The sequence below is a fragment of the Eleutherodactylus coqui genome, unplaced genomic scaffold (assembly GCF_035609145.1).
Source record: "Eleutherodactylus coqui strain aEleCoq1 unplaced genomic scaffold, aEleCoq1.hap1 HAP1_SCAFFOLD_30, whole genome shotgun sequence".
Classification (NCBI taxonomy): Eukaryota; Metazoa; Chordata; class Amphibia; order Anura; family Eleutherodactylidae; genus Eleutherodactylus; species Eleutherodactylus coqui.
In genome coordinates this window covers 946,731-971,906 of record NW_027102247.1, presented here as the reverse complement: position 1 = coordinate 971,906, position 25,176 = coordinate 946,731, and the positions used below count along the sequence as shown (strand labels likewise).

The 25,176-nt window shown below is 47.7% G+C and overlaps 2 pseudogenes; one reads left to right on the top strand and one right to left on the bottom strand.

Annotated features, from left to right (window-relative positions):
• Positions 1-7,614: 7,614 nt before the first annotated feature.
• On the bottom strand, positions 7,615-7,742 carry LOC136601084 (U2 spliceosomal RNA; annotated as a pseudogene).
• Positions 7,743-20,510: 12,768 nt separating this feature from the next.
• On the top strand, positions 20,511-20,638 carry LOC136601088 (U2 spliceosomal RNA; annotated as a pseudogene).
• The last annotated feature ends 4,538 nt before the right edge of the window (positions 20,639-25,176 follow it).

Sequence of the window (25,176 nt, the reverse complement as noted above, 5' to 3'; positions counted from 1 at the left end):
CTCACCTCTTTAGTAACAGGTGGCATGGCTGAAGCCTCATCACAGTATTTCAGTGCCAGAGCTTTCTGTCCTCGGTCTTTGTAGCACTGGGATGAAAGATAAAAAACACCAAAAAAAGCAAAAACCAGTAAAGCAATAGAATCTTACAGTAACTTTGGGGCATTACAGCAGCACACAATGTCCCTGCAGGTTGGATTACAGATGAGTGCTGCTGTATGGTGCCTTCATACCTCTAGGGCAGGATACCTACCTGATATGTATTGTCATGGGGCGCACCAAGATCTTGTCTCAGGCTTTGCTTGCAGTCCTACCATATCGCACTAAATGCAGAAGTGCAGTCAATGCAGCTTTTTACCTAAAATAGTAAAAATTGGTCAAAGCCTCATGCAGTGTATTACCTGACCCTGGAATAACATCAATGGCAATTATAAGAATAATGCTGATAATAATACAAATTCTGTATGTCTGTTTTCAGCCTTACAAAACTATAACTATAGAAGTTTAAATTTATACGTAAAGCTAGATATTTTTAGAAATATCTATATTGATATATAACTATCTATTTTTATAGCTAGATATATATCTATGCAGTAAGATACATTAGATCGATGGTGACACACGCACCCGAAACAAGGACCACAGGTTGTAAGCAGCCATTTTTCCGTCAGTCTCCACTGGAGTCTCTCCCAGGCCCAAACTGAACCTACCTACCTGAATTGTAAGTACCTACCTTCTTGTTCTCTATGAAAGAACTGAGCGTACCTTTTAAAAAAATGGCGGCGGCAGCAGCAACCAATCAGATTTTGTATAGTTTATGTATAGCTACCTGCCATGCTGTCCATTGGTTTCTACAGTAACATTGCAGCGCCCTCTGTTGGTTTTACAGAAACGTGTTGCACCACCTATTGGATTTACCCAAACTTACAGCACCATAGAGATTAGCGGGTCACCTCCCAGTTCTCCATCTTTTTGCCCTATTTTTCTCTAGGGTGGTTTCAAACCGGCGGGTAAAATCGCGCCATTTTTAACCGATGCGTTGGTTATTGAAAAAAAAAAAAAGCAGATTTCGCAGCCAATGATTCCCGACGGTTCCCTTCCCTTCAGCAAGGTTTTCACTGATGTGATGTTGAGAGAGAAAATCGCAGCCTGCTGTGTCCTTCTGCGCAGTGCGTTTTTTAAAATCTCCCATGTAATCCTATGGAGGCTGCGTTTTATCGCATCACAAGGCGACAAATATGCGCTGCAATGTTAACACTGGAAAGTCCTACCGACTTGCGCGTTAAACAAAAACATGTGGTTTTTAATGTGCGCGGCAGCGATGCGATTTAATCCTCTAAAAAAAAAAAGCATCGCTGGTGATTGTCACGGCCGTATATTGGGACAAAACTAAGCCTAAGCTTTCTGTGGTTTCGTTTTCACCAGCAGTATTCTCTCCCGTTAATACTTGACCGAGAAAATATAGGACCTCCCCTATGAATACTATGTGCGTGAAAGATCAGGCGGCCGCCATATTCCCACCATTTATTTTGTTTCTTACAGTTGCTCCTACAGCGGTGTGTGTGTGTTTGTATATGTATGTGTGTATGTATGTGTATATATTTTAGACACATACACACATCGCAATGCATTGTTCTTACAAGGCGCACTGCACTGGCAGACACACTCGCATATTTGCCATGCGAGATATAGGTTTGAGTTTCTCGGGCTGATATAGTGCTCACTTGTGTAAAATCAGCCACAGAGAATGAATTTAACATCACCAAAGACATAAAGCTATACATTGCCCTCTATTGTCAGCATGCTGTTATCCTGACCCCCAAGTGTCAATGCATAATGCATCCCAAGTGGCAGCTTGCCCACCCATATCACGTCTTGTATCCAAGCTAGAGGCGATACAACAGGATCTGTTTCACATTTTGTATCCAAGCTAGAGGTAGTACAACTTTAACTTTTTTCCTTCTGCTTTGCTCAGATTCATTCAAATACTGTGGGTCAAAATACGCAGCACAGCCCTAGAGGAATTCGTTAAGGGGTCTAGTTTTTTAAACAGGGTCATTTGTGGGGGTTCTCCCAAGTGCTCAAGGGCTCCACAAGTGAGCAATAGGACCTAAAACACTTTCATGCAAAATAACTGTTCACAAAGCCACCGGCTGCTCCTTTCGGTTTGGGCCCCATTGTGCATACGGACACAAGATTAGGGCCACAATGGGTATATCTCTGAACACGGGACATACGGGGGGTCTCCATTTTGGGGTGCCAATCCTCATCTTCATGTGCAATATAGAAAAAAAGCCCATCATTAAAATTAAAATGACATATTTGCAAAAATATGAAATTTAATTTCTTCCCCTCCAAATTGCATTAATTCTTGACAAAACCTGTGGGGTAAAAATCCTCCTGACCCCCTCAGTGAATACATTAAGGGGTGTAGTTTATAAAATGGGGTCATTTGTGGGGGGATCTATCATTTGGACACCCATGAGACTTTGCAATCTTGGCTTGGTGCAGGAAAAAAAAGTGTTCCTCAAAATGTTAAAAATCAATGTAAAATTTGTACGTCTCCTGTTTTTCTAATGTGCGTCCAGAATAAAGTAAACAGATGGAAATATATATCTTATCAAAGATTTGTACAGTATGTTTGCACATATTTGAGATATTGTGGCTGAAAATAAATTACATTTTTATAAATTTTTTCTCAATTTTGACGCTTTTAATAAATATACACTAATTTTCTCAGACTATTTTCACCACCTAAATGAAGTACAACATGTGGCAAAAAAACAATATCAGAATCACTTGGATATGCAGAGCCTTTAGGCCTCATGTCCACGGGGAAAAGAAGAATTAAAATCCGCAGCGGATCACCCGCACGCGGATCCGCACCCCATAGGGATGCATTGACCACCCGCAGGTAGATAAATACCCGCGGATGGTCAATAAAAGTGAATTAAGAAAAATGTGGAGCATGAAAAAAAAAATGGACATGCTCCATTTAGGTGCGGGTCTCCCGCAGGCTTCTATTGAAGCCTATGGAAGCCGTCCGGATCCGCGGGAGACCTAAAATAAGAATAACTTACCCGTAGCGGACCGGGCAGATCTTCTCTTCTTTGCGGCCCGATCTTCTTTCTTCGGCCCGGCAGATGTGCCCGGCGCACGCACGCGGCACGCCTATAACAGTTTGTCTCCTCACCAACCATATGTATCAGTGTTATGGTGGATGGTCTATATTGCATCTATTACTCCTAGTTCTAGCTGGTTGTCATCCCTTTGATGACTGTCAGGATCCAACAACCCCCCCCCCCTCCCACCCATCAGGATCCACCAGCCCCCCCACCCATCAGGATCCAACAGCGCCCCACCCATCAGGATCCAGCGGCCCCCCACCCATCAGGATCCAGCGGCCCCCCACCCATCAGGATCCAGCGGCCCCCCACCCATCCTTCCTCTCTGAAGGTAATATAGCGCTCACTAGCTCCACAAGACTAGATTGGAGCGGCTCCTCTCTTCAGTAGCTCCACTCTAGCCACTTCACTGATCTGCTGGCTAGAATGTATTGGCTGGTGGTAGGATCTCCCAGCAGCCAATACACTCCAGACGCACCATCCAATCAGTGAGCGGGGGCGGGGCTAGTGAGCGGCAGCTCTGGGGAGGACGCAGCAGTTCTGAACTCACGATATTTTTGTATCTTAGTGAACTGAATATGGCCACCACCACAACTTGCCTCCAGCTTTCCTAGTCTTCTGCACAACATCATTACATGTCTACACCACTTTGTTTTCAGGAGCCGAGGCAAGTGGTGTGACGACTACCGAGCGAGGCTCTGTTCGTGTCAGCGGTAGGGGGCTCCATGATGGTCATCAGGTTACCAACAGTTCTGTCACCCAGCTTTCCTAGTCCCTGAATGGCCAGTCAGCCTCCTTTTGTCATATCACTGTAGGGCAGTGACTCCCACCTCCAGTCCTCGGGACCCCACAGGTCATGTTTTCAGGACTTCCTCAGTGTTGTACAGGTGATGTAATTATCATCGGTACCTCAGACATTGCCACAGGTGTTCTTACTATACGAGATCCTGTACATGACCTGTTGGGGGCGCTGAGGGGCGGAGGTGGGGAGCACTGCTCTAGAGGGTTCTAGGAAAGCTGGGAGATCCATTGTGTTGGCATTAGGTTAGCTGAACCCCCAGCGATCCGCTGTAATCCAAGGAAGATCTGGCAGTAAGGCTAATGTCACACAGTGAGTGCGATACCAGGCCGTGAATCGCGGCCCGTTTTCGCGCTCGCTAACGTACGATTTTTCTGTGGATGTGAGTCATTTTTGTAATAAAACTGCCTCCCCTCCCTCCCGCTGCGGCTGTCCGCTCCTAGCACGCGGTGCGATGCTGCCGCCAGCCCCATTAAAACAATGGGTGATGCAAGGCCCCGCCCAAAGATAGAACGAGCCGCGGTTCATATACGTGCAATATTTGCTCTGCCGCGTGAAAAAGGCCGAAGTGTTCAATTCCCCTGCAACGCCCCCGCAGGAGAAATTAAGTATTACGCCGTCCTTCTGCCATATGATGAACAGACATGTTGGCTGCACCATATGGTAAACTGGAGTCGGGTAATAGTGAAACGCTCAAACGTGGGAATACAACCGTTTATGTTCCATCTGAATATTGGCGCATTTACGGTTGGCGTTCGGAGGCAGAACACGTCTTAAGCAGGATTTTCACACAATGAACACAGAAACAGCAAACCTGCTGTGAAGTCGAGGAGCGTCCGACACGTTCGCAGCAATACGTACAAATCTGCCGCAGGACACCGACAGCGGAGATTATTAGCACCACGTGGTCCAGCAAGCTACAAACATGGCCTAAATGTTAGGAGGCTCGTATATATTAGGGAGTCCCCTAATACTCAGGCCGCGTTTACATGAGCGTCAAAGTCACACTGCGACAAATCACGTGTTTGTTCGGCCTATGCTTTCCAATGGGGCAATTCACATGTTTTGGAGGGTGCGACATCCCGATATGCCCGCGACTCGTGAGGTTTCGTGGCCCATGTTATCCTATGGAGCCTTCCTCTCTGTTGCATCGCATGAAAGCGTGATTTTTGTGCGGTGTGCGATGCAACTTTGACAGGAGGAAATCCTATCATCACAGCCATAACCTAAGGCCTATATATATACACACACATCACCTAGGAGCGCTGCCCGGCGCTGCTGCAGCTTCCTCCCAGTATATATATATATATATATATATATATATATATATATATATATATATACACATATATATATACACACACTGGGAGCTGTCCAAATCCGCAGCTATGGTTGTGGTTTACACGGAGAGACGACAAGGAGCCGTTCATGTTTAGCCCATGTAAAGGACGCCATCAGCCAACAAATGAGCATTTCCTCGTTAGTCCGCTCATTAGCACTATATCAGCCCGAGAAACTCAAACCAATATCTCGCATGGCAAATATGCGAGTGTGTCTGGCAGTGCAGTGCGCCTTGTAAGAACAATGCATTGCGATGTGTGTATGTGTGTAAAATATATACACATACATAAACAAACACACACACACCGCTGTAGGAGCAACTGTAAGAAACAAAATAAATGGTGGGAATATGGCGGCCGCCTGATCTTTCACGCACATAGTATTCATAGGGGAGGTCCTATATTTTCTCGGTCAAGTATTAACGGGAGAGAATACTGCTGGTGAAAACGAAACCACAGAAATCTTAGGCTTAGTTTTGTCCCAATATACGGCCGTGACCATCACCAGCGATGCTTTTTTTTAGAGGATTAAATCGCATCGCTGCCGCGCACATTAAAAACCACATGTTTTTGTTTAACGCGCAAGTCGGTAGGACTTTCCAATGTTAACATTGCAGCGCATATTTGTCGCCTTGTGATGCGATAAAACGCAGCCTCCATAGGATTACATGGGAGATTTTAAAAAACGCACTGCGCAGAAGGACACAGCAGGCTGCGATTTTCTCTCTCAACATCACATCAGTGAAAACCTTGCTGAAGGGAAGGGAACCGTCGGGAATCATTGGCTGCGAAATCTGCTTTTTTTTTTTTTCAATAACCAACGCATCGGTTAAAAATGGCGCGATTTTACCCGCCGGTTTGAAACCACCCTAGAGAAAAATAGGGCAAAAAGATGGAGAACTGGGAGGTGACCCGCTAATCTCTATGGTGCTGTAAGTTTGGGTAAATCCAATAGGTGGTGCAACACGTTTCTGTAAAACCAACAGAGGGCGCTGCAATGTTACTGTAGAAACCAATGGACAGCATGGCAGGTAGCTATACATAAACTATACAAAATCTGATTGGTTGCTGCTGCCGACGCCATTTTTTTAAAAGGTACGCTCAGTTCTTTCATAGAGAACAAGAAGGTAGGTACTTACAATTCAGGTAGGTAGGTTCAGTTTGGGCCTGGGAGAGACTCCAGTGGAGACTGACGGAAAAATGGCTGCTTACAACCTGTGGTCCTTGTTTCGGGTGCGTGTGTCACCATCGATCTAATGTATCTTACTGCATAGATATATATCTAGCTATAAAAATAGATAGTTATATATCAATATAGATATTTCTAAAAATATCTAGCTTTACGTATAAATTTAAACTTCTATAGTTATAGTTTTGTAAGGCTGAAAACAGACATACAGAATTTCTATTATTATCAGCATTATTCTCCTTGTCGTCTTTCTGTGTAAACCACAACCATAGCTGCGGATTTGGACAGCTCCCAGTGTATATATATATATACATATATACTGGGAGGAAGCTGCAGCAGCGCCGGGCAGGTCACATGACCCATGTCATGGCGAAAGACTCCATAGAGCTCCAGCCTTAGGGCTCATGTCCACGACTGTGTTCTCACCGCAGAGACGCAGCGTTTTACGCATACCACCGTGGGCTCTTCGGCCAGATTCACACAGATGTATTTGCGCAGCATATTATGCATGAAAAATATACATGCTAAATACACGTCAGTAGAACCCGCTGATTGCAGCGAGTTCCTTCACATAAGTGTATGCGCATTTTGTTAAAAAAAAAAAAGCAGTCCCCTTTATTTTCTCGTGCATTTCTGCAGGGGCAGAACATGTATTATTCTAATTACACTAATTGCCCATTTCAATAAATGGCGGCATGGTTGCGTGTTTTTTTGCGCTTGCAAATGTGCTTGATTCGTGCTAACAAAAGTACAGTAAGGGCCGCTTCACACAAACATATTTGTTTCAATGGATGCCTTCAGAATTCTCTTTACTCACACATTTCGCATGCGTGCAAAACCTCACCATGCTCTATTTTTGTGCACATTTGCGCACCAAGGGTCCCTGTACAAGTCTATGGGAAGTGTGCACGTAACCGATTCCTATCTCCAAAAAAAGTTATAATAAACAGCGATAAAGTCTTATAAACTCCAAAATGGTACAAATAAAAACTACAGGACATCACGCAAAAACACGAGCCGTCGCACAAGTATCATGCGATACTTCCGCCATGTATCACGTGGACATGAGGCCTAAATCTAAGTGCTTGGTTGTTAGCAGCCGCAGCTGCGCTGCACCTCTTGCTCATCAGTTTTTTTTCCTGCTTTTGGAAACTGCTGTAGGAAAGGGGGTGCACCAGTACTGGAGGTACTGCAATACCAGGTCAATGTGCGGAGTGGACAGAGCAAGCACTTTTTCCAGCTCCCTGTTCTAAAAATCCATTTAATATATGATCCCCAGATAGGGGACGTATCAGATGCAACATGCTCAGCCAGCACTCCGGGCACACCCACAATGCACTGAGGGAGCCGGAAGACCTTTGCATAGCCCCGCCCAACGCCTTCTCAACCAGGGTGAGCCGTCCCCGCGGGAGACCCGCGCCTGAATGGAGCATGTCCGGATTTTTTCCTGCACGCGGGACCCGCGCCTGCAGGGAAAAATGACATCCGCAGGTATTTTACTACCTGCAGGTGTCTAATGCATCCATATCCATTGCATAGCGCCGATCGCAATGTCGGGGGTGGGGGGGTCCGAACAGCCCGGGATGACAGCTCCATGCTGCGGACACCGACAGCATGGAGCTGTCACGTCCAGAGCCCGAGGGGCTTTATTCTCTGCAGGACACATGTTTTTACTTCCTCAGAGAATAAAGCCCACTTCGGGAGGACGTAAAAACACTATGGCCCGGGGCGTGGCTTAGCAAGCAAGGAGAGAGGTCGCACGCTGTTTTGCTCCTCCACAGAATCTCCCTTTTCAGCCCTTTTCTGGGTCAAATCAGTGACCCAAACAGAGGCAGACAAGAGCACAGCACCTGGGGACCCACCAGAACCCACAACCGGCCCGGACAAGGCTCACCTGGTGATCTCCAGCCGCCAAAAAGAAGCCGAAGAGCCGCGGCCCTGCACAGCGGCCCGCGCCCTAACCCGACAAGTACCGCGCTCAGAAACACCCGGCGAGGACCGCTCACGGAGCCCCAAGCAGAGGACTATGGCACAAGGTAACCCCTGCCGACTTGGAGGGGAGGCTCTGTCACCCTCAGTGCCCGCGCTCTCACCGCAGCGCCTTGCAAATACACAGCCGCGGCTCCCTCCCTCTGAATATACCGCCGTGGCCACCAACCTGCAACTCGGCGGCACATACAATCATCAGGGTAATCCCCCGCTGGACTAATCCCCACGCTGGTGGTTTTCCCCCTCCTGCTCCCCAGAGCCGACAATCAGCACGGGCGGGCACACCGGAAGATCTGCACCTAGTCTCTAGCTCCCTGTGAGGCAGCGGCCATCTCGCCCCCCCTCCCCCCTGAGTCGAGCAGGCTGCTTGGCATACTAGCCAGACCAGAGCAGAAAAGTAAAAAAGAGAGGATACTGTGATCCTCCCAGCACATCAACACCAGGCAAAGTTTAAAGCAGTACTCACTATTTCTGACGTGCAGCGGGGGAACGGAGGTCCTCTCCCCGGAGCTCTCAGACCGACAGCAGGCTCCATTAAAGTATAGTGCAATTCAAATATCAATGCACCACAGCACCATCTAGTGGCCAAAACAGAGATAACCAGGACCTGAACCTCTTCTCATCCCTTTCTCAAAGCACTAAACAAAGCCAATCCTTGCCCATTAGAAAGAGCAACGAGGCCCCTAAGGCCTCCTTCCCACGAGCGTGACGGGCTCCGCCGCGTAATATTACGCAGTGAAGCCCGTCACGGCGCCCCCCAGAGACCCCATACTTACCAGCGGAAGATCGCGTGAAGACACTTCCCTGCACACCGCCGTCGCGTCATGTGACACGCCCACCGCGTCACATGACGCGGCCGGCCGTGTCACGTGACGCGCCGGCCGCGTCATATGACGCGCGGCGGTAGGCGGGGAAGCGTTTTTTCACGCTATCTTCCGCTGGTTGCAGCGGGAGATAGCGTGAACGGAAGCCGTCAGCGCGTACACCCGCAGCAAATAGAACATGCTGCGGGTGACAACGGGAGATTTCACGGTGCGTAATTCCGCGGTGGAATTACGCATCGTGTGCATTGTGCTATTAGGTTCAATAGAACCTAATAGCATGGGGCAACGCAGCGGATTTTTGCCGCGGATTTACGCGGCGTAAATCCGTTCGTGGGAAGGAGGCCTAAGGCCTCATGTCCACGGGGAAAATAAGAATTAAAATCCGCAGCGGATTTTAACTCTTCTCCCGCGCGCGGATCCGCACCCCATAGGGATGCATTGACCACCCGCGGGTAGATAAATACCCGCGGATCGTCAATAAAAGTGATTTTAAAAAAAATGGAGCATGAAAAAAATCTGGACCATGCTCCATTTTCATGCGGGTCTCCCGCGGGGACGGCTCCCGCGGGCTTCTATTGAAGCCTATGGAAGCCGTCCGGATCCGCGGGACACAAAAATCATATTTTACTTACACGCTCCGGTTCTTCTCTTCGGCGCCGCGCCATCTTCTCTCAGTCGCGGCCGGATCATTTTGCTTCGGCCCGGCGCATGCGCGAGGCACGTCACCGACGTCATCATGCACATCCGCCGAGCCGAAGAATGAAGATCCGGCCGCGACGAGAGAAGATGACGCCGCCGCGAAGAGAAGAAACGGAGCGGATGGGAGGTGAGTTTGTTCTCATTTATTCCCATTTTCAGCGCTCATGTCCGCGGGGCAGGAGGGACCCGCTGCAGATTCTACATGGAGAATCTGCAGCGGATCTGATTTTCCCCGTGGACATGAGGCCTAAGTGTGTTGAGAAGAGGGACCCACAGTTAACTACAAGGAGAATACCTCCCCACCTTACTGCCAAGTGATCTGTGGAGGAATATCTGCATAGCCAGACTGCTATATAGAAACTGTCAGCAACCCACAAAGACAGACCCTGTGCCAAAGGGTACTGACAGAAAAACACTATATAGCCTCCTCAGCATTACAAAATAGCCTGGAAGCAAGTCCCAGCCCCCGCAACACCCAAGGAAGCAATACATCGCGCGCCTCGCAGGCGCAAATATCAAATTCCCGGTGCGACCCAGCGGACTCCTCAATCCCAAACACTTTCTTCTCAGCAAATACTGATAGTTCTAAAAAAAGAAAGGACTCTTATCAGGCAAAGCCACACTTAACAAATCTTCAAAACTCTACAGGAGCGCTACCTAAGGCACTCAAGATGGAATAGCAGGACTCTATGTTCTAACTCCACCCGCCACATGAGGCTCCTCAGCAACACATAACAGGACCACTCAACATCAATGAGCTTCTAAAGGAACTTTTAACAAACAACTACGCCTTCCAACGCCTCCATAAAGAATACGCCACCCAGTAGACCACTATACAACAAATAGCGACCAATCCACAGCGCATATCCAAGAATTAACTATTCAGGATGGTTAAGCGACGTATTAAAGCAACGGCCCCCAGGAGACTCTCAGAGTACTTCCCGCCTGGCACACAGAGCAACAAAAACAAACCCGCCACATCTCATTCAAACATCCCCGTAACCGAAGAAATACCCAACACCCACAGCCCTGCGGCTCTGTCTCCATACTCCTCCACAGGATCTCTCCCGCCTACCCCAGCCAATCCCAACACCTCCCCTGGAAGCGAAGGGAAAAGGAATGTTCAGGACCCCCTACCAGCCTCCCCCTCCCCAAAAGGACCGGCGGCAAAAAAGAGCCAAAATAACAATCCACAAGAAACTCCCCCGCAGACAGATCCTATCAACAATCTCCAAGCTTATCCCGACTCTGAAAGCCCCTTAACTATAAACGCTCTGAAGACTATGCTAATCTCGCTGCAAAAGGACATTTCTAAAGATATACAGAGCCTCTCTGGTCAATTACAATCTAACATCGACCACCAGAACTGACCACCTTGAACGGAAAATGGGAGAATTTACCAAAGCCCACAACGAGTTGGTAGATGCGCATGGCAGTATGGAAGAAGTCGCATATTTGAGAGAGAAGGTCATAGACTTGGAAGACCGATCCAGAAGAAACAATCTCAAATTTAGGGGAGTTCCAGAGACTGTGACCCCCCCTGACATTCCACAATATATACTCAAATTACTCCAAACGCTCCTCCCGGACCTTCCCGAGATCGAATATGCAGTTGACAGAGCCCACAGAATTCCAAAAGCACGCTCTGTCCCTGAGTCAGCCCCCAGAGAAATCTTAGCAAGAATACACTTCCATAAAATAAAAGAGGAAGTCTTGGCAGTTGGAAGGCGTAGAGGCACACTACCGACTCCATATGAAGACATACAAATATTTCCAGATCTTTCAGCCGCCACTCTGCAGTCTCGGAGAAAGTTTACAGAAGTTACAGCAGCACTACGAGAGGCGCACATCAAGTATAGATGGGGATTCCCAACCAAACTACTGATCTCAAAAAATGGAACCATCCAGGTTGCCACCTCGCCAGAAGAAGGCGTCTCGTTCCTGAAACAATGGGGGATCCCTATCCTTCAGAAGCCTCTGAGGACGGCGGTAGAATCTCCTACAAGAATCGAACAAGACTGGAAAACATCAGATAAGCATGGCAGACACGCATAAATTGATGTTGTAAAGGGTCTTGAACCCATAGTTATATTTCTCCTTTACGGAGCCTAAAGTGGATGGTTTAAAATTCGGATTTTAAATCCGCAGCGGTTTTCCTGCACGCGGATCCGCGCCCCATAGGGATGCATTAGACACCCGCAGGTAGTAAAATATCTGCGGATGTCATTTTTTCCTGCAGGCGCGGGTCCCGTGTGCAGGAAAAAATCCGGACATGCTCCATGCAGGCGCGGGTCTCCCGTGGGGATGGCTCCCGCAGGCGTGTGATTTCCATCTAGTGCAGGAAACGCGTTAATAGGGCTAATTCATGTATGGAAATTCGTTTTGCAGCTGTATGCAGCATGATTTAGGTATGGGTAAGCGGTGAGAAAGGGAAGGGGGGGCCCTGAGCTGAACTTTTGCACCCGGGCCCTTGAGCCTTTAGGTACGCCCCTGACCCTAAGGGTGTTTCTCACCTCATCTTTCTGCGTTTTACATACAAAAATGACAGGAAAGGGTTGTGACCCGGCGTCCGTCGCAGGCAGAAGATGACCATCGCCACTGTATGCCACGGAAAGGGGTGAACGCGCGTGTGAACTGGCATTTCAAGCGCAACCCGATTACTGTAAACCTTGTTTCTGCACAAATACGCTCCACTGCGACAATAGTCTTGGCGTGTACATTCGTCTGCCGAAGCCCTAGGGCCTCTTTCACACGGCGTGCTAAATTTAGCAGAAAAGCGGTCGCAGAAACCGCAATGATTTTTACGTGCATTTGCGCTCCCGATATTCCATTAGAGTCTAAGGGGGTAAGCAAATGCGCTCTCATATGCATAAAATTGCGCCGAGGGCTCCTTCACACGAATGTACTTTAGTCCCCTTATAATCACAAGCATATAAAAAGGGAAAAAAAACGAAACCGCGGATCTCTATGGGATTTCAGTGGTTTCGTTTTCACCACCTCCTTTCCTGCCTGTGATTTCTGCGCATGATTTGCCCGTGCTGCCGAGCGTAGTTTCGCCTGTGCCAGTCTGAATAAGCCTTAGGCCTTATTCACATGACGAATTATACATCAGTATTTTGTGAGCCAAACCAGGAACGGGCGCAAAATACGGAAGAAATGAAAATCTTCCCAATTAGACTTTCTCTACACTTCTGGTTTTGGCTCACAAAATACTGATGAAAAATATGCCCGTGTGAATAAGCCCCTAATTCTGTGCATTGGGGGAAGGGGGGAGAAAAAAACCCCGCAGCTTTAGGCCTCTTTCATACAAGCGTTGCATTCACACGCAAAGGCATCACGTGGAAGAATTGCGGCAGCGCAGCATTGCTGCAATCTAATCCCTTTTGGAATTAGCGCTGTCTCGTCCATTCACAGGGCTGCATCGCGTGAATGGACTCCGCTGCTGCGGTCGGCAGAATGGCTTTTGTTAAGCCTTAATAGCTAAATAGAAGCCCGCTGTCTTCTGCAACAAGTGCCGGTAAACTCCCTCCCCCTCTCTGCGGTTTTTGTCAAAAAATAGGTCATGGCTCATATTTTGATGCTGTGCGGGAGGGGAGGGGGGGTAATAATCGCCCGTGTGAATGAATGCATTGGAGTCCAATGCTTTACATGGCGACGATTTGTGGGCGACATTTATCTGCGAGAAAACATTTGTATGAAAGCAGCTTTATGAGTGCGATATCAGTCTGATTTTCTTGTAGCGATATTGCGCTTGCCCGCGTATGTGTATTCGCATCTGCAGATATTTTGCTGGCTTTTGTGCATTCAGAAAGATACCCACCGCTGATCCCAGCTATTGAAATTAGTCTAACGAGTTCTGGGTGTGTTCCTCTCCTGCGCAATTACGCAGCCAGCTCCCTCATTTGCATATTACCCAGAGGAGCGTGCATGGCCAGGTGCGTCTACTTACTCAGTTTGCAGTTGCTCTCCGTTAGGGGGATTCATGACAGTTCCCTTATTTGTATATTACCCAGAGGAGCGTGCATGGCCAGGTTCGTCTCCTTACTCAGTTTGTAGGTGCTCTCCCTAAGGAGGATTCATGCCAGCTCCTTCATTTGCATATTACCCAGAGGAGCGTGCACGGCCAGGTGCGTCTACTTACTCAATTTGTATATGCTCTCCCTAAGGAGGATTCATGCCAGTTCCCTTATTTGCATATTACCCAGAGGAGCGTGCATGGCCAGGTTCGTCTCCTTACTCAGTTTGTAGGTACTCTCCCTAAGGAGGATTCATGCCAGCTCCTTCATTTGCATATTACCCAGAGGAGCGTGCACAGCCAGGTGCGTCTACTTACTCAATTTGTACTTGCTCTCCCTAAGGAGGATTTATGCCAGCTCCCTTATTTGCATATTACCCAGAGGAGCGTGCATGGCCAGGTGCATCTGCTTACTCAGTTTGTAGTTGCTCTCCCTAAGGAGGATTCATGCCAGCTCCCTTATTTGCATATTACCCAGAGCAGGGGCGTAGATAGAGGCTCATGGGCTCGGGTGCATAAGTTTAGCTTGGGGCCCTCTACAGACCCCTCCAACCTCCACTCCCTTTCACGGCTACTACTTCTACATCACTTTTAGCTCCATTACTGTTTTTTTTTAATTGCCCACCAATAGATCATTGGTAATCAGTGGTTTTAGCAGAGTTTTAAAACATCCAGAACACAAGCCTCAAGGCATGCTTCGCTTCCTCAGGAAAGAAAAAGAAAAAAAATATATATATATACATACACACACACACACACACACACACACATATACAGACATATACACATATGGAGACAGCATAATAACAATATATACAATAGAGACAACATTATATGGATGAGATTTCTTTAAACGTGTGACTACTTCTCCATTCACTTCTGTCGAGCTGACGGAGATGGTCAAGCACTGAGCTCCCATGAACGGCGGAGTCGTAGTCATGCAATGAGACTAGTGCTACGCGACCAAGATTGCTGTATAGCCCTGCGACCTCACACTCTCGGGCCGGCTTCACACCACCGGTTTCCTATTGTTCAATCCGCAGTTGTCGTCCACACGGAGGATCTGCAGCAAATCACATGCATTGAAAGATACATACTACTGCTACTTCCTTCACACTCGCGGTCATCCGCATTACAGATTCTGCAGGAACGCAGGGTCGCCGGCTGGGGTAACGGCCAGATTCCGCTGTGGTATCCTGCATTCGGAATGTGAAGTGGTTGTGTGCAGCTGGCCTTACTGAAGACAATGGAGTTGCGATACAACTCACAAGTAGCTGCGACCAATATATTGCAAAAATCCAACCTCGGTGAGGTTTTAGCAATCTATAGGTTGTGGGAACTTGCGCGACCCCATTGATATATTTGAGAATGCAAGTTCACAGGGCTGCACAGCGATCTTTGGTCACATGACCCATGGCATGGCGAAAGACTCCATAGAGCTCCAGCCTTAGGGCTCACGTCCACAATTGTGTTCTCACCGCAGAGACGCAGCGTTTTACGCATACCACCGTGGGCTCTTTGGCCAGATTCACACAGATGTATTTGCGCAGCATATTACTCATGAAAAATATACATGCTAAATACATGTCAGTAGAACCCGCTGATTGCAGCGAGTTCCTTCACATAAGTGTATTTTGCATGCGCATTTTGTCCAAAAAAAAAGCAGTCCCCTTTATTTTCTCGTGCATTTCTGCAGGGGAAGAACATGTATTATTCTAATTACACTAATTGCCCATTTCAATAAATGGCGGCATGGTTGCGTGTTTTTTTGCGCTTGCAAATGTGCTTGATTAATGCTAACAAAAGTACAGTAAGGGCCGCTTCACACAAACATATTTGTTTCAATGGGTGCCTTCAGAATTCTCTTTACAACGTCGTTGCGTATGGGCTGCGGGTATATCCGCGACCACGGAGCACAATAGGCTCTATGCTGCGGATATCCGCGGTAAAATAGAACTTGCTGCGTTCTCTTTTCTGCGAGTGGATTACATAATTCCAACCCACTAATGTGAGCGGAATTGTGTAATCCAATGCGATTGATCTGCTTATTACCGCGGATCAGACGCATGCGGAATCCGTAATTCCTATCCGGTCATGTGAGACCGGCCTAAGGTAGATCTCTACCTTTTTATCACGTGACCGGGGACCGCTCAACAAGGTCACTGCTCCAGGCTCTCCAGGGAGCAAGGAGATTTTACGTTTCCTGGACTCCCCGACTCCTGCGCATGTGTCCGGTGTTTTGCCAGCGGTCGCATGTGCAGAATCCGGGTAAGTTCACGGATGAGGATCGCGTTGGGGTGCAAATACGGAGGCCTCCGGTAAAAAGTTTCATCTCTCACCGATCGCATCGGTGAGGGGGAGATGAAACTTCAATTTTAAAAAAAAAACTTTTACGTGATCGCCATTATCCATTGTATAACGGCGAACACGGGATCAGGAACCACTCACCGGGGCCCCCCGTGAAATCTCCAGGTTCTTGCCTCAGTTTTGTAGCCAGGAGCAGGGAGATTTTAAATTATCCTGGCAATCCACAGCTTTTGCGCATGCGTCCGCCATTTTGGCGACAGGCGTGTGCGCAGAAGCTGGGGTAAGGTCCGCGGATAAATCTGGGGGCCTTACGTGCGTACTTTCATCCACCCTCACGGATATGATCCGTGAGGGGAGATGAAACGTACGCTTTTTAAACTTTTTTAAAACTTTAACTTTTTTTTTTTTTTACTTTTTCACACTTTTTTTTTTAACTTTACATGATCACTGTCATCCACCCAGACACATGTTTTTACGTCCTCAGGGATTAAGGCCCACTTGGGCAGGACGTAAAAACACTATGGGCTAGTCACTAAGGGGTTAAGAATTAAATTATGCAAACCGAATAATACGAAATGTAACGATTGGCCAATTTTGCATCTTTCAAATAATGTGGAATATGATTTAGACTTGTTACCACTGAGAAACAAGGCGAGGTTAATCCATAGACTCATCACAACAGTTCTTTTGTTTTATTATATACTTTATTATTGTGATTTGCATTTTATATACTTTGTCAAATCAATAATTTAGAAAATCAATTAAATATTTGTTGATGAAAATGGACAAATGTTTCCGCTTACCTGTACAGAGCTGACGGAAAATGCGTTTTTCCCATGGAATCGGCTCTTTAACCCCTTAACGACGGCCCCATCGGGATTCTACGTCCTGGCCGGCTGGGCTTTATTCCTAGAGGACGTAGTTTTATGCATCCTCTAGGAATGACAGCCCTGCAGGCTCAGGACGTGATAGCTCCATGCTGCCGGTTACCGGAGGTAGCCGACAGCATGGAGCTGTCATCCCGGGCCGCGGGACCCCACCCCCGGTCACGCGATCGCGTTAAACTCAATGGAAAGTTAAAAACAATTAAAGTTTCAGCTCCCCATACTGATTCGATCCGTAAGGGGAGCTGAGAGTACTCACTTCCGGTCCTCCGCAGCGTCCGGATCCTTCTGTCTTCTCCCCGGCACTGCCGCCGGCGTCTGCGCGTCAGACGCATTACGTCACGCGCATCCGCAGAGAGCCGGGAGGCCCGGGAAATTTAAAAATTCCCTGCTCTCGACTAGAATGAGTAGCCGAGAGCAGGGAGCTGTCACCGGGAGCCGCTGTATGCGGTTCCCACTCACATGATCCACCATTTTGCTTTTGTTGGTATCGGGTTGCATGCATTGATCGTGTCCTGTATGTGATAGTATAATAGTATAATATAAATATAAATATTTTCCCGCGGCTCGTTCTATCTTTGGGCGGGGCCTTGCATCACCCATTGTTTTAATGGGGCTGGCGGCAGCATCGCACCGCGTGCTAGGTGCGGACAGCCGCAGCGGGAGGGAGGGGAGGCAGCTTTATTACAAAAATGACTCACATCCACAGAAAAATCGTACGTTAGCGAGCGCGAAAACGGGCCGCGATTCACGGCCTGGTATCGCACTCGCTGTGTGACATTAGCCTTACTGCCAGATCTTCTTTGGATTACAGCGGATCGCTGGGGGTTCATATTTTGGAGACGTACAAATTTTACATTGATTTTTAACATTTTGAGGAACACTTTCTTTTCCTGCACCAAGCCAAGATTGCAAAGTCTCATGGGTATAAACTACACCCCTTAATGTATTCACTGAGGGGGTCAGGAGGATTTTTACCCCACAGTTTTTGTCAAGAATTAATGCAATTTGGAGGGGAAGAAATTAAATTTCATATTTTTGCAAATATGTCATTTTAATTTTAATGATGGGCTTTTTTTCTATATTGCACATGAAGATGAGGATTGGCACCCCAAAATGGAGACCCCCCCCGTATGTCCCGTGTTCAGAGATATACCCATTGTGGCCCTAATCTTGTGTCCGTATGCACAATGGGGCCCAAACCGAAAGGAGCAGCCGGTGGCTTCGTGAACAGTTATTTTGCATGAAAGTGTGTTAGGTCCCATTGCTCACTTGTGGAGCCCTTGAGCGCTTTGGAGAACCCCCACAAATGACCCTGTTTAAAAAACTAGACCCCTTAAATATTTTCTCGGTCAAGTATTAACGGGAGAGAATACTGCTGGTGAAAACGAAACCACAGAAATCTTAGGCTTAGTTTTGTCCCAATATACGGCCGTGACCATCACCAGCGATGCTTTTTTTTAGAGGATTAAATCGCATCGCTGCCGCGCACATTAAAAACCGCATGTTTTTGTTTAACGCGCAAGTCGGTAGGACTTTCCAATGTTAACATTGCAGCGCATATTTGTCGCCTTGTGATGCGATAAAACGCAGCCTCCATAGGATTACATGGGAGATTTTAAAAAACGCACTGCGCAGAAGGACACAGCAGGCTGCGATTTTCTCTCTCAACATCACATCAGTGAAAACCTTGCTGAAGGGAAGGGAACCGTCGGGAATCATTGGCTGCGAAATCTATATAAGCAAAAGGACTCACTTAATGCGCTCCGTCCAACCGTATCAAAGTATTGAATTCTTACTTGAAGCGGGGTGCCTGGACTCCTGGCACCCCGATATCCAAAGGAAACAGGGAAATTCCAACGAGGCAGGAGTATTCTTCATAAAACAATTTATTGCATACAGAAACAGGTGGGTATCGCAACGCGTTTCGGCTTTTGACAAGCCTTTTTCAAGCATAGGGAGCAGTTATCAAGTGCTTCTTATTTATAGCAAACAAACACTAAAGGAAAAGGAAAGGGAGGAGCTTAGATGTGAACAATCACTATTTGCAATCTCTAAATAATTCTGTACATAGTGTCCTATCCTCATTTATACTATGTCCAGACCCGTGGTACAGCAATGGGCACGAAGTGTGCCCCCTGTTTTGCCAACCTTTACATGGGGGCATTTGAGGAGACTATTACAAACCCCTGCATACGTTTCTATAGACGCTTCATTGATGATATCATCATGATATGGGATGGGACAATCGATGAAGCAAACAATTTTGTTTCCAAATTAAATTCCAACAATTGGAACCTTAAATTCACAGGAACCCTTAGTCCTACTGAAGTCACATTCTTAGACTTAGATATCAGTATCAAGGGAGGTAAAATTGAGACCCAGACACACTTTAAAGAAGTAGATGCTAACAGCCTGTTGGATTTCCGGAGTAATCACCATAAAGCATGGAAAACTAACGCCCCCTATGGACAACTTAAGAGGATCAGAAGAAACTGTACCTCTAATGGAAACTTTGAAAAACAAGCCAAAATCTTGTGTGATAGGTTTCGAGAAAAGAAATACCCGATGACCCTTATAAACGATTCCTATAGGAAGGCTAGAGACGAGGAAAGAATAGTGGGAAAACAAAACAAAACATCATTTCAATCAGCAGAAAAGGGAGTGCTACGCTTCATCACAAAATACAATAATAAACATAAAGAATTGAAACAAATTTTTGGCGGCTGGAGATCACCAGGTGAGCCTTGTCCGGGCCGGTTGTGGGTTCTGGTGGGTCCCCAGGTGCTGTGCTCTTGTCTGCCTCTGTTTGGGTCACTGATTTGACCCAGAAAAGGGCTGAAAAGGGAGATTCTGTGGAGGAGCAAAACAGCGTGCGACCTCTCTCCTTGCTTGCTAAGCCACGCCCCGGGCCATAGTGTTTTTACGTCCTCCCGAAGTGGGCTTTATTCTCTGAGGAAGTAAAAACATGTGTCCTGCAGAGAATAAAGCCCCTCGGGCTCTGGACGTGACAGCTCCATGCTGTCGGTGTCCGCAGCATGGAGCTGTCATCCCGGGCTGTTCGGACCCCCCCACCCCCGACATTGCGATCGGCGCTATGCAATGGATATGGATGCATTAGACACCTGCAGGTAGTAAAATACCTGCGGATGTCATTTTTCCCTGCAGGCGCGGGTCCCGCGTGCAGGAAAAAATCCGGACATGCTCCATTCAGGCGCGGGTCTCCCGCGGGGACGGCTCACCCTGGTTGAGAAGGCGTTGGGCGGGGCTATGCAAAGGTCTTCCGGCTCCCTCAGTGCATTGTGGGTGTGCCCGGAGTGCTGGCTGAGCGTGTTGCATCTGATACGTCCCCTATCTGGGGATCATATATTAAATGGATTTTTAGAACAGGGAGCTGGAAAAAGTGCTTGCTCTGTCCACTCCGCACATTGACCTGGTATTGCAGTACCTCCAGTACTGGTGCACCCCCTTTCCTACAGCAGTTTCCAAAAGCAGGAAAAAAAACTGATGAGCAAGAGGTGCAGCGCAGCTGCGGCTGCTAACAACCAAGCACTTAGATTTAGGCCTCATGTCCACGTGATACATGGCGGAAGTATCGCATGATACTTGTGCGACGGCTCGTGTTTTTGCGTGATGTCCTGTAGTTTTTATTTGTACCATTTTGGAGTTTATAAGACTTTATCGCTGTTTATTATAACTTTTTTTGGAGATAGGAATCGGTTACGTGCACACTTCCCATAGACTTGTACAGGGACCCTTGGTGCGCAAATGTGCACAAAAATAGAGCATGGTGAGGTTTTGCACGCATGCGAAATGTGTGAGTAAAGAGAATTCTGAAGGCATCCATTGAAACAAATATGTTTGTGTGAAGCGGCCCTTACTGTACTTTTGTTAGCACGAATCAAGCACATTTGCAAGCGCAAAAAAACACGCAACCATGCCGCCATTTATTGAAATGGGCTCTCTTGGAGCGTTAAGGATATGGGGGCGTGGTCAGACCATGATATTGTTCCAATATCCGCCTGTAAAACCCCCTCGAGGCCTGCCCGCGGCAGCAGGAACATATCTATCCTAGAATAAGATGCATGTGGCGCGGAGAGAAACGTGTAGTCCCTCTACGATCCATGCATGCACCTCCACACGTCGTATAATTCTTCTGAGTGTATGATTGGGACAATGGGTGACATGCCCCTGCCGCTCGCGGTGGAGTCCAAGGTAGGGTCCACCACTGAGTTTAGATCTCCTCCGATCACCAAATTCCCCTCTCGAATTTTAGCCACTTCGGAAAGAACATGTTTGAAGAATTTGGCCTGCCTTTTAAATGGGAAGTAGACATTTACTAGAGTGTAGGTGGTGGCGTTAATTACGCAGACTAATATTAGAAATCGCCCGCCTGGGTCCACGTATACGTTTTTTTGGGAAAATGTAACGTTCCGGCTAATGGCTATCATTACGCCTTTCTTTTTTTTCCCTTCATTTGATGCCAGGAAAATGTTTGGAAATTTAGGGTGGTTGCAGGGGGGGTGTTTATCTCTCAGGAAGTGTGTCTCTTGGGCGAGGAAGATGTCTGAGTGGGACTTAAGAGCCTGTCTCCAAAGCATGCTACGTTTATAGGGGCTGTTCAGGCCTTTTACATTTAGGGATGTGATGCTAATGGGCATAACTGGTAGGTGGTTTATACGCTGGGGAGTCGTTGTGTTTTTTCATATTAAGTATGGTGGGGGGGGGGTAGGGAAGTGGCCTCCTACTGAACCTTTTATAACTATATTTGACATAAGGAAAAAAAACATCATTAACAGTTAACAAAATCAAAATATTGTTCATCCAGCGCCTATCTGCACTGGATGAATGAACCTTAGGTAGGGGTGGCATTTTAAACCATCCACTTTAGGCTCCGTAAAGGAGAAATATAACTATGGGTTCAAGACCCTTTACAACATCAATTTATGCGTGTCTGCCATGCTTATCTGATGTTTTCCAGTCTTGTTCGATTCTTGTAGGAGATTCTACCGCCGTCCTCAGAGGCTTCTGAAGGATAGGGATCCCCCATTGTTTCAGGAACGAGACGCCTTCTTCTGGCGAGGTGGCAACCTGGATGGTTCCATTTTTTGAGATCAGTAGTTTGGTTGGGAATCCCCATCTATACTTGATGTGCGCCTCTCGTAGTGCTGCTGTAACTTCTGTAAACTTTCTCCGAGACTGCAGAGTGGCGGCTGAAAGATCTGGAAATATTTGTATGTCTTCATATGGAGTCGGTAGTGTGCCTCTACGCCTTCCAACTGCCAAGACTTCCTCTTTTATTTTATGGAAGTGTATTCTTGCTAAGATTTCTCTGGGGGCTGACTCAGGGACAGAGCGTGCTTTTGGAATTCTGTGGGCTCTGTCAACTGCATATTCGATCTCGGGAAGGTCCGGGAGGAGCGTTTGGAGTAATTTGAGTATATATTGTGGAATGTCAGGGGGGGTCACAGTCTCTGGAACTCCCCTAAATTTGAGATTGTTTCTTCTGGATCGGTCTTCCAAGTCTATGACCTTCTCTCTCAAATATGCGACTTCTTCCATACTGCCATGCGCATCTACCAACTCGTTGTGGGCTTTGGTAAATTCTCCCATTTTCCGTTCAAGGTGGTCAGTTCTGGTAGCTAGGTGGTCGATGTTAGATTGTAATTGACCAGAGAGGCTCTGTATATCTTTAGAAATGTCCTTTTGCAGCGAGATTAGCATAGTCTTCAGAGCGTTTATAGTTAAGGGGCTTTCAGAGTCGGGATAAGCTTGGAGATTGTTGATAGGATCTGTCTGCGGGGGAGTTTCTTGTGGATTGTTATTTTGGCTCTTTTTTGCCGCCGGTCCTTTTGGGGAGGGGGAGGCTGGTAGGGGGTCCTGAACATTCCTTTTCCCTTCGCTTCCAGGGGAGGTGTTGGGATTGGCTGGGGTAGGCGGGAGAGATCCTGTGGAGGAGTATGGAGACAGAGCCGCAGGGCTGTGGGTGTTGGGTATTTCTTCGGTTACGGGGATGTTTGAATGAGATGTGGCGGGTTTGTTTTTGTTGCTCTGTGTGCCAGGCGGGAAGTACTCTGAGAGTCTCCTGGGGGCCGTTGCTTTAATACGTCGCTTAACCATCCTGAATAGTTAATTCTTGGATATGCGCTGTGGATTGGTCGCTATTTGTTGTATAGTGGTCTACTGGGTGGCGTATTCTTTATGGAGGCGTTGGAAGGCGTAGTTGTTTGTTAAAAGTTCCTTTAGAAGCTCATTGATGTTGAGTGGTCCTGTTATGTGTTGCTGAGGAGCCTCATGTGGCGGGTGGAGTTAGAACATAGAGTCCTGCTATTCCATCTTGAGTGCCTTAGGTAGCGCTCCTGTAGAGTTTTGAAGATTTGTTAAGTGTGGCTTTGCCTGATAAGAGTCCTTTCTTTTTTTAGAACTATCAGTATTTGCTGAGAAGAAAGTGTTTGGGATTGAGGAGTCCGCTGGGTCGCACCGGGAATTTGATATTTGCGCCTGCGAGGCGCGCGATGTATTGCTTCCTTGGGTGTTGCGGGGGCTGGGACTTGCTTCCAGGCTATTTTGTAATGCTGAGGAGGCTATATAGTGTTTTTCTGTCAGTACCCTTTGGCACAGGGTCTGTCTTTGTGGGTTGCTGACAGTTTCTATATAGCAGTCTGGCTATGCAGATATTCCTCCACAGATCACTTGGCAGTAAGGTGGGGAGGTATTCTCCTTGTAGTTAAAGGAGATGTCCCGCGCCGAAACGGGTTTTTTTTTTTTTTAAACCCCCCCCCCGTTCGGCGCGAGACAACCCGATGCAGGGGTTAAAAAAACCACCCGCACAGCGCTTACCTGAATCCCGGCGGTCCGGCGTCTTCATACTCACCTGCTGAAGATGGCCGCCGGGATCCTCTGTCTTCATGGACCGCAGGGCTTCTGTGCGGTCCATTGCCGATTCCAGCCTCCTGATTGGCTGGAATCGGCACGTGACGGGGCGGAGCTACACGGAGCTACACGGAGCCCCATAGAGAAGAGGAGAAGACCCGGACTGCGCAAGCGCGGCTAATTTGGCCATCGGAGGGCGAAAATTAGTCGGCACCATGGAGACGAGGACGCCAGCAACGGAGCAGGTAAGTATAAAACTTTTTATAACTTCTGTATGGCTCATAATTAATGCACAATGTACATTACAAAGTGCATTATTATGGCCATGCAGAAGTGTATAGACCCACTTGCTGCCTCGGGACAACCCCTTTAACTGTGGGTCCCTCTTCTCAACACACTTAGGCCTCATGTCCACGGGGAAAATCAGATCCGCTGCAGATTCTCCATGTAGAATCTGCAGCGGGTCCCTCCTGCCCCGCGGACATGAGCGCTGAAAATGGGAATAAATGAGAATAAACTCACCTCCCATCCGCTCCGTTTCTTCTCTTCGCGGCGGCGTCATCTTCTCTCGTCGCGGCCGGATCTTCATTCTTCGGCTCGGCGGATGTGCATGATGACGTCGGTGACGTGCCTCGCGCATGCGCCGGGCCGAAGCAAAATGATCCGGCCGCGACTGAGAGAAGATGGCGCGGCGCCGAAGAGAAGAACCGGAGCGTGTAAGTAAAATATGATTTTTGTGTCCCGCGGATCCGGACGGCTTCCATAGGCTTCAATAGAAGCCCGCGGGAGCCGTCCCCGCGGGAGACCCGCATGAAAATGGAGCATGGTCCAGATTTTTTTCATGCTCCATTTTTTTTAAAATCACTTTTATTGACGATCCGCGGGTATTTATCTACCCGCGGGTGGTCAATGCATCCCTATGGGGTGCGGATCCGCGCGCGGGAGAAGAGTTAAAATCCGCTGCGGATTTTAATTCTTATTTTCCCCGTGGACATGAGGCCTTAGGCCTCCTTCCCACGAACGGATTTACGCCGCGTAAATCCGCGGCAAAAATCCGCTGCGTTGCCCCATGCTATTAGGTTCTATTGAACCTAATAGCACAATGCACACGATGCGTAATTCCACCGCGGAATTA